Genomic DNA, 12500 nt, shown 5'->3' with positions numbered 1-12500 from the left:
CTTGCTCCACTGAGTCGAGGCTGGATGGATGAAACCTTGGCTCCTATCCCACTCCTCAGGTTACCCACCTGCTCTGATCACGGCCATTGTGCACAATTACATTACCTGTCTCTCTCCACTACTAAGGCTTGCAAATGCATGTGAAAGATGGAGCAGAGTCACCGTAACAGACTCCCAAATTTGTTGTGATTCTCTGCACTGTCATCTCCTTGTTTTAAGTGATTGCTTTAGTTTTTCCGAGGGCTGGCTCTGTGTTCCTGGCGGGAGCGGGCCAACAACAAAGCAAGGTAATAAAGGCAACATTAGCAGGCTAATTAGGCTACAGACCTGCTTCGGCAGAACAAATCATTTCATCATCTTTCACAATAGGGCATCATGGCTCTTCGAGTAGCAGTATTTCATAGCCAATTTCCTGCACCTCGGCTGTATTAACCAACTTTTGTCAATAAATCTCTCCTCATATCCATATTTATTGAGCTGAGAGTTGGAGGCCAGGAGAGCTAGGCCCAGATAATGAAGACAATGTTTCAGCGTGGATTCAAATCCCTCTGTTAGGTTTAACACATCCCACTGATACTCACTCTTCTATCCTCTGATGCATACACAGGCCTTGTAAAACTGACTTGATGCCAGCGCCATGTCTTGGCTGTCAGACAGGCAATAAATTACTTTGACTTGCAGTAGTGCTTGTGTATGTTTTGTTCATTCTCATGGCTTTATTCAGTAAAGAACACCATCCAGACCTTTGTATTTAGTGTGGAATGTACTCTGCATACATTATATGTTGTCGTGGTGTGTGTTGGTGCATTTGTTAGTGTCAAATAATGGCTTTCTTGATCAAACCCACTCCCAATACACACATGTGAACAGCTTTGTTCTCCCAGGAATGTTAGCAGTGCAAGATCCCCAATCCTGCTCTGATTGAATCTGGCAGAATCCAATCCTACAGTTTCTTCGAGTGGAGATAACATGTAGGGTTTTTGTAGTCAGTGTATGCCCTCAGTATCCACATCCATGCATGGATAGTCCTGCTCTCACCACAAGAGAAAGAAGGATTATGTGTCTTAGCCTTTCAGAGTCGTTTTCTCCTCCCTGCCTCCCCTATTCTCCTGCTCTGTCTCTGTGGAAGGTCACCTGAAGGAGGTAATCCCTATTCCTCTCTGTTTTTCCTTTTTTTTCTCTCATCTGAGAGGCTTTGTGGCCAACAGTAAAGCCCACCACTGATCAGCAAAGCAAGAGCCAGCACACAAACGAAGAAGCAGAGGGGAACAGCTCGATGCATGAGATTGCTGCCTTTTATCCCCTCGGTGTGAATAGCAAAATAAGTGCCTCACTATAAAGCGTAAGGCAATGCTGAGATTTGAAATATGTATGAGTTTTTGGTTTTCTAATACAGTGTGCAAACTTACTTATAGGATGTGGCCAGCAGATCCCTCCCTGATTCAAAGCAAGTGTGTGTGTGTGTGTGTGTGTGTGTGTGTGTGTGTGTGTGTGTGTGGTGGCAAGGGACAGACTGTGGGTTCTCACTGCATTCTGAGAGGAAACCCAAGGGATCAGAAGCTGTATTTACATTCAGCTGTTTGTTGCTAGAATGTATGCCATGGTATATTTGTTGACATCCACTTCTACAGTATATATTTGTGGAGGATACAGCTGGAAAGCTCCACAGGGAAAGCCCGCCAGCTGTGATGTATAGCTGTTGTAGGTGGCTGGGTGTAACTGTTTTGACCAGGACTGGGGATTGCACTCTGTGTTGGTTACACTCTTTCAAGTGTAAGCGTGTGAGAATTTAGTTAACTTTAAAGCAATAATGTAACTACCCCTAGCAGAACTTTGGCTGTTTTTGCCAATTTCATGTCAGAGCCAATTGACGGTGATGATGTGTGCCTCCACTCAGCACAATGACTGATGGGATAGTATAAAAACGAATCACCTCTGCAGGGGAGGAAGGGTTTGCCATCAGAGTTACTACTGAGAAACATTACCCTCCTCTGTATATAATGAGACACATTTAAAACAGCAGTCATCCCCTCTTTTGAAGTTCGGGTCACAGTGCAGAATCAATCCCTCAAGTGATTGAAAAGAAAAGGCCATATGTGTGTAAGACCGAGCATATTAACCAAGGTCACACACGCTGCACACACAGTCTGCATGTGGAATGGATGTTCTCTCAGAATTCCTGAGCTCGATTACACCTACTGCTTTAAATCAAATTCAGACTAAATCATCGGCCAGGTCATTAAGTGGACTGCGGGTCTTCTCTGAGCTGTTTCTTTCAATTGAATTAGAGTATTATTCTGGATAATTTGGTTTGGAGATTAGCACTTCATACCAGCTACAGTGTCTGTAATTGGTTTAGGATGAACAAGGAAGAAAGAGACGTTGGAAAGAGACATTTCAGTGGATAATTCCTTAATGTCTGCAGAGAAGTAGCTAAAAAAAATTGTAAGATATTTAAAGCATTTTGACATGGTAGTAGTTCATAATTTATATTCAGTATACTGTATATTGTGTCATCAATATACATTGAATGGGCTCCTTGTCACCCCCACATTCCGCCTCTCCACCATGGGGGCCAGGGCCTTCAGCTGTTTTGCTCCAAGACTCTGGGATGACCTCTCGTCCCACAATCGACAGGCAGACAAAACAGTTTTTTAAAAACCTACCTTTTTTTAAAAACTTTTAATCTTTAGGTCTTCATAGTACTGCTTTACCATAAAAACACTCCCAACACTTTTTGTCTGCTTTTCTTAGCACTTTTCATGTTTTTGTTAAATTTATTTTTATGAAGCTAAATGTACTGTATTGTATTTTCTTCTTGTATTCCCTCTTAAACATGTCCTTGTGTATGTAGAAAGGTGTCCGCCAAATAAAATTGTTATTATTATCATCATCAGGGTCATTAATCACAGCCTATGCTAAAATATTTTAGTAAGTTGTTCCAGATATGATTTGTCTGTTGGGGTTTGACACACCCAAGTAGAGAAGTTTGCTTCGAGAACTGTGGTGGGAATGGGGTGCTTTCATATCACTGTTTCTCCATATTTATGAAAGATTTACACCCATCAATGATTCAACTATACACATAACATATCAAAGGCAACACCCACAACACAATCAATCACTACCACACACATTGGCCAGGCAGCTTTTTATAATTGCATCAGTGAACTTTGAGATGTTATGAAAATGGATACTGCTTCAGTTGTTAGTTCATGTGACGTTATGGTTTATTTTTCTATTGTGTTTATATTTTGTTGCGCATGTGATAAATAGACTTCTGGGGAAAAAAGCTTTTAAAAAACTTTTTTTGGTAGGGCACAATCAGGTTTGGGTTGAGAATCAAGTTATAAATCCAGCAACAGACCTCCATTAAATTGAGCACTTTGGGCAAATGTGTTAGTCAATAGTATTCGCAGTCAATTATGTGACAAATTAGACAATTCTTAATAAGATTATATTGCTTACCCCCTGATGTTCCTTTACATTTTGTTATCTTACAGATTCATGCTTGCTCTGCATTGATTGCATTGAGTCAAGTACCATAATATAGAGTCTCTTTTTTAAGGGAAAAGTCACTTTCACGCTATCTCAGCAGAGCATATATTACGGTTACTTGATGATAATGAGAATTGAGAAAGATATTTAAGCCTCTGCCATGTCTGATAAGAAGACAATAACGACGCAAGCATTTTATAGTCTTGTAAAGGTGTTACCACATGGATAGCTAATTATGCAAGGAGGAGATAAGAGGCACTTTTTTTCAGTAAAGGTCAGCATCTGATGCTACTGGAACAGACAGAATTTAAGCATTGTGAAAACATTGCTTCATCAAACTGGCATACACAGCTACCATTACTACTACAGTCGAATCAAATCAAAATTCATGACAATTCGCCCAAGCTATCAACAGTTTAAGCTGATCTGTGTGAATAATTCCCCTGCTTAGTGTAAGCTAATGATTGAAACACAGTGGAGTCTTAGCTCTTTGTTGGATAGGAAAGGCGCAGTGACATATACATATCCACTGCGCTAGAGATAAATCCTTGCAGAGCGAGCAGACGTCATGAAAATAGAAAGCTATACTACTGTGATAATGAACTGACGAGACCTGCTCTGCTACTGCACTGCCATAAACCCCAACGGCAATTTATTGAGTGCAGAGTGACCAGAACACCTCCCCCTGCTTCCACAGATAACTACCACAACCTTGCAGATGATGGTTGTAGTGTCAGCTAACATGAGATGAGAGAGCCTGTTGAAAACACGCAGTGTGACAGCCGGGAGCACTGTGGACTGACAAAAGTTCATATTTGACCAAGTTGCCATCGGTTTACTGTGCTGTTAGGGCTTCCTCACTAAGCCCACTGTAACATTTTAAATGTAACTTGAAACGACTGCCAGAGAAACAGCATGTAAAATATATCATATATGAAATGATGTTATATTGAACATTCAGTTACATGAACTTATAGCCGGAGGACAGGGATTTTAATTAATGTAATGAATGTAATTTCAAACCCCACCATCCAGTGCTGTGCAGCAGGGCAGTTTTGCCACAAGCAAAGCTCATTCTGGGTCTTTTTTTTAGTTAAATTCTTTTTATATTGTCATTCTTGCCCCAGTCAGGGATTTCAGCAATTCTACACCACATAGATTCTCTAAACATAATTATGGCAGTGCCTCCCAGGTAAAGCTGGACACACAGAAGGCCTGGATAACAAGGCCATACTAAATTAGTAATATTGTAAATAAAACACTAGTAAAATGGAAATCCCAAGCCCTGGAGTCACAGAAACTCAGGTTTAGAGGATCCCCGTGGGGTCTAACAAATATGTTGTGAGTGTTATTGATCTAGCATTGGCCTAGGTGGATTGGTTGGTATTACAGACTCTCCTGACCTCTCTTTTTATTTTTATTTTGGAATTATATGTGAAATTATTGGGGTATTTCATTTCTGAGTAGGATGAGGTATTTCATGCCTCACTACATAATATTTTGATGAAATAAAATATTGTACATCCTTAAAGGAATTGCTGGACATTTTAGGAAATACGCCTATTCATTTTCTTGCCAAGTGTTAATGAGAGGATTAATACCACTCTCATATCTGTACATAAACATGAAGCTACCACCAGCGTCTTGTTAGCTTAGCACGGAGACTGGAAACAGCTAACTTGGTTCTGTCTAAAAGTGAAAAATCTGCCAATAGTCTATTCATTAATTAGTTCTATATTGCAGTATTAGTAGTGCCATGTACTTCAAGGCATAATGGTGAACTGCCAAATCTGAAAGCGAGACCATGTCGAAAGTTGAACCTTTTAGTTTTAGACCTCTGATTAGTTCTTGGGAATTACACATCAGTCTGTGTGAGGGTGATTACAGAAGGCTTACATCTCTAAATTGCCTTTGCCACTCTTGGCTTCCTGTTGTTATTGTTATTTAAAAGTAGCAATTGGATTTGAAGCAAAGGAAGGAGGTGAAACGAGGAGTGGTCATTATTGCCAGCAGTCTGTGCCTACAGTGCGTTGGGCACATTTTTCTTTGAAGAAGAGGACATCCTTGCCGTATTTGTAAGTTGTTTTCCCTTCTACTCCCTCCATTAATACAAATAAATTTGCATTGCGCAGCCTCACATCAAAATGTAATCTTACTTTTATACCATCAGTGAATGCTTTGGTTGATTCAGGACGTCATCAGCATACATGTTACCAAGGTAATTTGGGTGATAGACCTTGAGAGCCTCAGTACTGTAGCAAGTAGCAGCCCTGTGTTTTAAAGGCAGTAAAGTCACTCCAATATGCAGCTTATGTCTGCACTCACCTTTCAGAACCCTATGCCTCTCTTTCCACTTTACTTGCAGTGGCAGTGGAGATGAAATACTAGCCCCCAGAAAGCCGTTTGGCACCTAATTGAGCAATCCTATTACTTTTCTCTCCCTTTAGACTGACTTTCATTGCTTCAAATCGGCGATGGTTGGAAGCGGGTTTAAATGATTGTGTTACAGTAGGTGTGAGTATATATGTATTTAAGTAACGTGTGTGTGTGTGTGTGTGTGTGTGTGTGTGTGTGTGTGTGTGTGTGTGTGTGTGTGTGTGTGTGTGTGTGTGTGTGTGTGTGTGTGTGTGTGTGTGTGTGTGTGTGTGTGTGTGTGCTCTCATAGCCTGTCCTCACCTGAGCTACCTCAAATATTAGACATTGATTAGGTTCAGAGATGGACCACGTTCACCAGAGAAGACTCAATCTTAACTCATGTGGTGGCTCATGGAGGATCAATTCACTATTTATGACCCTGGAAATATCTTGTAGACACAGACAGAAAGCCAGCTTTGTTTGACTTTTCTTTAAATCTGCATGCCTCTTCATGTAAATATTCAATTTTTGAGGTGAGACATATCACATAATTGAAATGGAACGAACAAAATGGTTATTCAGTATATTTTTCAGAAATCTTTATGAATGCATTTCTAAAACCTGTGTGTATTTACTAAATTATACTCATTAAACTTGTCAACGTAACCGTTTCTAACAAGCAGTGTCGTAGCTCGAAATGCTATGCTACACGTGGGATGACAATGACCCAGTTCGCTGCGAGACGGCAACTAGCCGTCTGCCGTGACTTTATTCCGGTTTGCCGCCCCAGCTTGTTTGCGAGATAGTAGCTAACTGTTTACAGCGTACTGTTAGCCGGTTAGCCTACTCAGCTAGCTGCCTTGATCAATGGCAAACTTTCTATTTACACTTTTATTCTTATATTACAAACAGTTATCAAACAGGCGTTAAGAAAAAGGTTGAGACCCGAACACATAAAGACGGGCAGTTTACCCTTTACTGACCTGAAAGACAGGTGAAATAATGGGAGAATTTGACACAGCAGCTTTCTTGTCTTCTCACAAATGCATCTGAGAGCGAGCGGAGGTCCGTCCCCATAGCGACCGGAACGCACTGCTTGTACTGTGTCAGTCCTTAAAAGTGACAGTAGATAAATATAAAATGTCTTGACACCTACTTGGGTGTGCCGCACATACACATTGCCGTATGTCTGGACCTTTGATGTCTTCAGAGTTGGAGAAAGTAGAACGAAAACCCAGTTTGAGTGCAGAAATATGCCAACAAAATGCAATAATATGGAGGAATTTGCCGCTCAGATTACTTAAGTGTTTTTTACAATTTGATCAGAGTGCATTAGAGCTGCCCCAGGTCCCAATCGAATAACACCATTAGTATAGAGCGTCTAACACCTGCTCATTTAGTCATCAACTTCTGGGCTTTTCAAGCAAAGATGCTGCAGAGTTGGACATGTTTACAGACCGGCTTAGATGTTGAGCCTATCCTTTGTTATCTTTTAAGATACTCCTCACTACCTGTGGAAAAATGTATAGGCTTTGATATATGATGTTTAATAAGGTTCTAATACTGTTCCAGTTGAATCAAGTGGATGTAACTTGTAATTTCCTTTTGAAGATGTAAATGACAAGTGATTAGTTCAATATTTCTTCTCAGGATTTCCATAATTAGAGTCCCTGACTAGAATCTTATTTCAATCTTTTCTGTTCTAAGATATGCATAGACATTCTCTTGGAGATGATTAAATTATCTTCAATCAGCATTTAACCAGTGAGGCTGTAATCTGGGAATTGGAAATGGAATCTCTTGGGGATATGTCTTTCCTTTGCATGATGATGTACGCGTTGGCTTTGTGCGTGTGCATACTTGTGTGGATGTATTCCTGACTGGCTACATGTATGTATCTCATTCTTCTTTTGATCAGTTGTTAAGGTTCTCTACTTTTTGGACATGCTGGTAGGATTTGATGAAACATAAGTGTGCTGTGTTCATGTGTGTATGCACTTCAAGTTTACATTTTAGCATTTCAAAGAGAAAACATTTCTTTGAATCATGTTTATTCAAAACATTGAGACACATTTAGATTAGCTGAAAACTTTTCTAAATGCCTGTTGTACATAAAAATAAAGAAAATACTGAAGAAAGGACATGAATAGTAATTTAGTAAAATGATAGTGACGTTATAATCTATTGTATGAACCCCTGCACTGAAGCAGAGCATTGCAGAACTGGCTCCTTATCACCAAAATGATTGTGTCTATTTAATGCTCCTGCTGCAAGACTTATGTTGCATTCTCATGCGTGCTGTGGTTTTATCTCTGTCTCCATAGGGGACCATCAGGGCTTTAGATGTGTGGCTAACATACAGCAGCTGCCCATACTCGCTCCTTCTTTTGTCCTCCATTTTATATATTTAAATAAATCACGAGGAATGGAAAAATGGCCCTGTCTTTTTCCCTGTTGAAATAGCTGGTCATGTCAAGTGCACATCACACCTTACTGCATAATTCAACAGGCTTGATTAGTGTTAAATTTCCCAGGTTTATTTATTCTATTTAAATGTGCTGGGAAATCCCAGTAATTGTGTATTGTTCTGAATAGGAATGCAGGTCTTTGCAAATTCAGAACAATGCCACACTGTGGACGATTGCTTTCAGCTTCAATTTGTTTGAACAATATAAATGATTTTGACTCAGCTCATTTCCTTTGCCTCTGGCTGCTAATGTCTTGATCCATCTAAAGATAGCCTAGGACCTCCAATTACTCACCATGCTATTGATGTATTAGCTCTCATTCAGTGATAGAGAAAAGACTGACTTTCCAAATTGAATCATCTCTTATCCTTGAAACATTAATACCATTGCTGCAGCAAAAATATCCCTGTCTTCTCTGAACTAACTCACTTCATAAAACTCCTTAGGGTTGATGCCTGTGATTTATTGTTGACAGTTTTCTGTGAATTTGTAAAAAAGCTAAGATTTAAGTGTGTCCCTTTGTGCACCCCACAGCTTTCTTTGTGTTTTGACTGCAGGTTAGGGCTATTGAGGGCCAGCTCTGGCTCCAGGGGACCCAACAGATTTGAGTCTTATCAGTCTCTGCAGCCCTATTCATGGGCCACAGAGCGACTATGGGCCTGGAGCCGCTCACATACTGGGAGTGCTGCTTGGCCTGCTGGGCCTGCTGGGCCTAGTCCATGGTCTGCCTGCCTAGGACCCCAAGCAAAACATCCCCGGCTGCTGCCCGAGCTGTGCTTGGTTATATAAATACTAACCATTGCAAAGTTTTTTCTGCTGTCAAAACTTCCCTTATATTTAACCAGTAAAATACTGTAAACACATATTTTATTACACACTTACTTACTGTAAATACACCAACAAAAGGCATAAGTGGCACTGCACACACAGCCAACCAGCATGGCTGAAAGCCTAAGTAGAACGGACCATTAGAGGGAGGATGGGGGATATGCCCAGTGGTCAAGCATCACTATTTTTCAAGTAGGTGGAAACCCAATTTGCAGTTTGGTCCAGTGGCTCAGAGAGCATTTTGGAATTGCTTCAACTAATTGCTCGTGGACTGTAATTGTAGCGGAACAGGGGACAATGTTTATTCATGCCGTCATCCATTGATGGCCTTTAACCTGGGTGCATCTCTGAATATTTATTTCTTTGCATCCCCCAACCCAGCAATCTCCAGATACGCAGAAAAACCCAGGAAAGACCCCCTGCTAGACTGAATCCATAAATGCAAGCAATCCCCTCAAATGTTCAGCTTTACTTTATCCCTGGCACCATTGACTCCATATCTATGAAGCCAGGTGAATTTTGCAAATGACAAAAAAATATTATCTGATTAATGTTGGAGATTTTGAGCGGAGAAGCACAATCAAACAAAGACTCTTATAACATAGTGTTTTCAATCTATTTATAATTTGTAGCTACATGTAATACATTCACTTTAAAAAATGAAACCTCTTTTGTAAATATCATTTTCTAATTAAAACTATTATCTTCTAATAAATGAGGAGCAGGAAAAGAAAATTATATACAGAATGACCTTCTAACAGATAAACACGCCTGGAGTTCCCCCGCCCTGTCTGACTGCATGTTACCCCGTGCTGGGAGTGATAATGGCTGGACATGGCCCCCGCTCTCTGACAGTCAGCTGCTCTCTGTACTGAGCCAGGGGACCAGGCAGGGTGTGTTGCTGTGTGGACAGCGCTCAATGGACTGGTGTTGACAGCTGAGCTGGTCACTGTTCAGGAGCAAAACCCTGGGTCACCATTTTTGGTTTCCCTCGTGTAACCTGACCCAGTGTATTTCCTAAGCCACTACAGGACCTCAAATGAGTCTCCATTTGGAGGAGAGAGGACACATTCCATTAAAATTGCTTTGAATCAATGACTAAGCAACAAAGCATATTTTTGGAGTGAACCAATTGACCGTTTGCTAAACCCCGCCCCAGTTGTAGCTTAGCAACTGGAACCAGGCACGGCAGGTCTGTCAAGCTTGGGATTTCTCTTTCCAAAACCAAAAATTCATACACTATAGAAATGAAGTGTGTTTATCACAGTTTGACAGTGTTTGTCTATCCCAACGTAAGCTACAAACGGTAGCATGTCTGGCAAACTAGCTTATTATCTACAGTAGTAACCTAACCCAGCATAACTTCTTAGCAGCATTTCTTTGTTATTTAGTGGGGTTACACGTTGTGTAAAAGCCCCATATGCTATGGCACGTGTAGTATTTGCTAATTGTTTGGGAGCCACTCCTGGATTCTACGTAGCATTATAGTAAAAAAGAACACAGACTTACATTAGCTGTCCGTCCTGGTTTTCCAGATTTGGGGAGGTTGTATAAACGTTTGCTAAACACATTAGTTTGTCCAAATTATAGTCCAAATTATAAAAGTACTTTTTCTTAAATCGTGAAATGTGCTGGTAGAAAAAAATGAACAATGAAGTGTAAATCTGACCTGTATAGTATGTTGGCTAAGAGCTGAACTGGATTATGTTTAAGTTAAATAAAATCTCTGATCTTACATTTTTCTTTATCTTAAAATACTATGACTTGATACTACAGATACTTACAATACTACAATACAGAACAGTGCTGTTTCTTTTTTTCCATGTCTTGCCTTGATTGTAAGGACGCTGACATTTTGCCACTGTCATGCACTTTTAGCTTTTACTCTTTTATCACAATATCATGTATGTATAACAAGGGCATATTTAAGACCCTTTTCCAGAATTCTCTTTAAAAAAAAAAATAGGAAACAATGAAAAAGTCAGTCAGAGACCACGTTTTAACTTGTGAAGTTAATATTAGCTTAATTAACTTAAAATAACTGAGCTCCTTATCCTTCTAGACAAGGGCTCTCCTACCCAAAACCTGACTATAACAGTTCATAACTCTGTGGTTTATCACTTGCTGGCCGCTTCTGCTTCAGGACACTAGGGCTGTGTCTCAAACCGCCTACTTGTATACTTCAAACACTTAGTTTTACGTATATAGTTTAGATAATGCAAAAAAGTTCAGTGCGGAATGATGGACACTACGCACACTAAACCTGTGGCATCTGGACTACAAAGCGGAAAAAGGAACCAGGGGCGTTGACCGGCAGCTGATTGGATGAACGTGTCACGTGGGTCTGGCTTCTCCCGGATTTCACAACCAAGCTCAATGGCAGCCGGATGGCGGCTCGTTCGGAATACAACCCCGAATTTTATGAAAACAGTTCACCGAAACATGTTTCTGAAAACAAAGCAAGGAATAGGTCATGCAGTTGTTGAATCTGTCTGTTTTATTTTGATCGACAAAGGTCAGTTTAATAGATTTATGTCAGATTTTGAGATGAGCCGACCGCTTGTCATTTCCGGTAAGTGTTTTAACATAAGTGTTCCTTTTGGGACAATACTAACCATCAAAAGTAGGCACTACGGCAGTAAGTGGTCAGTGCACATTAGCAGTGTACTGACGGAAGTATGCGGAAAGAGACAGTCTAGTCCCTGCATACAGGGCCACGAACGGATTTGCCCCAGCTTACATCCAGGACATGATCAAACCCTATACTCCCACCCGCCCACTCTGCTCTGCATCAGCCAACCTGCTTGCGGCCCCCTCGCAGCGAGGGAGACTTAATCACAAAATCCTGACTGTTTGCTGTCTTGGCCCCCAAATGGTGAAATGAACTCCCTACTGACATCAGGATGGCCAAATACCTGCGCCAAAAGCCTACATCCCACTTCACACCGGTGAGTATCCATGGATCGGACATTGAGGTAGGGGAGAGCTACACATTCCTGGGTGTTCACCTAAACAATAAACTAAACTGGACTGAAAACACCTATGCAATTTACAAGCAGGGCCAGAGTTGCCTCCATCTGCTGAGGAGACTGAGGTCCTTTGGAGTGTGCAGGACTCTCCTATGGACTTTTTACAACTCTGTGGTGGCCTCTGCCATACTTTATGCTGTGGTCTGCTGGAGGGGGGGCAGCTCGGACAGAGACAGGAGTGGACTCAATAGACTGATCAAGAGAGCGAGCTCTGTCCTAGACTGTCCTCTGTACTCCATAGAGAAAGTGGGGGAGAGGAGGATGTTAGTTAAGCTGACATCCATCACGGACAACACCTCTCACCCGCTACATGACACTGTGG

At 41.0% G+C, this 12500-nt stretch overlaps 1 long non-coding RNA gene across 1 annotated transcript in view; it reads left to right on the top strand.

Annotated features, from left to right (window-relative positions):
* The first annotated feature begins 11579 nt into the window (after nt 1-11579).
* Nucleotides 11580-12500, top strand: part of LOC116670431 (uncharacterized) — a 21273-nt gene continuing 20352 nt past the window's right edge. Inside the window, exon 1 of the long non-coding RNA XR_004327020.1 lies at nt 11580-11842. This is a non-coding gene — a long non-coding RNA (uncharacterized LOC116670431). The remainder of the gene's footprint in view (nt 11843-12500) is intronic.

This window comes from Etheostoma spectabile, chromosome 20 (genome assembly GCF_008692095.1).
Source record: "Etheostoma spectabile isolate EspeVRDwgs_2016 chromosome 20, UIUC_Espe_1.0, whole genome shotgun sequence".
NCBI lineage: Eukaryota > Metazoa > Chordata > Actinopteri > Perciformes > Percidae > Etheostoma > Etheostoma spectabile.
The sequence above is the reverse complement of the archived record's forward strand: the minus strand, read 5'-3'. Positions and strand labels throughout refer to the sequence as shown.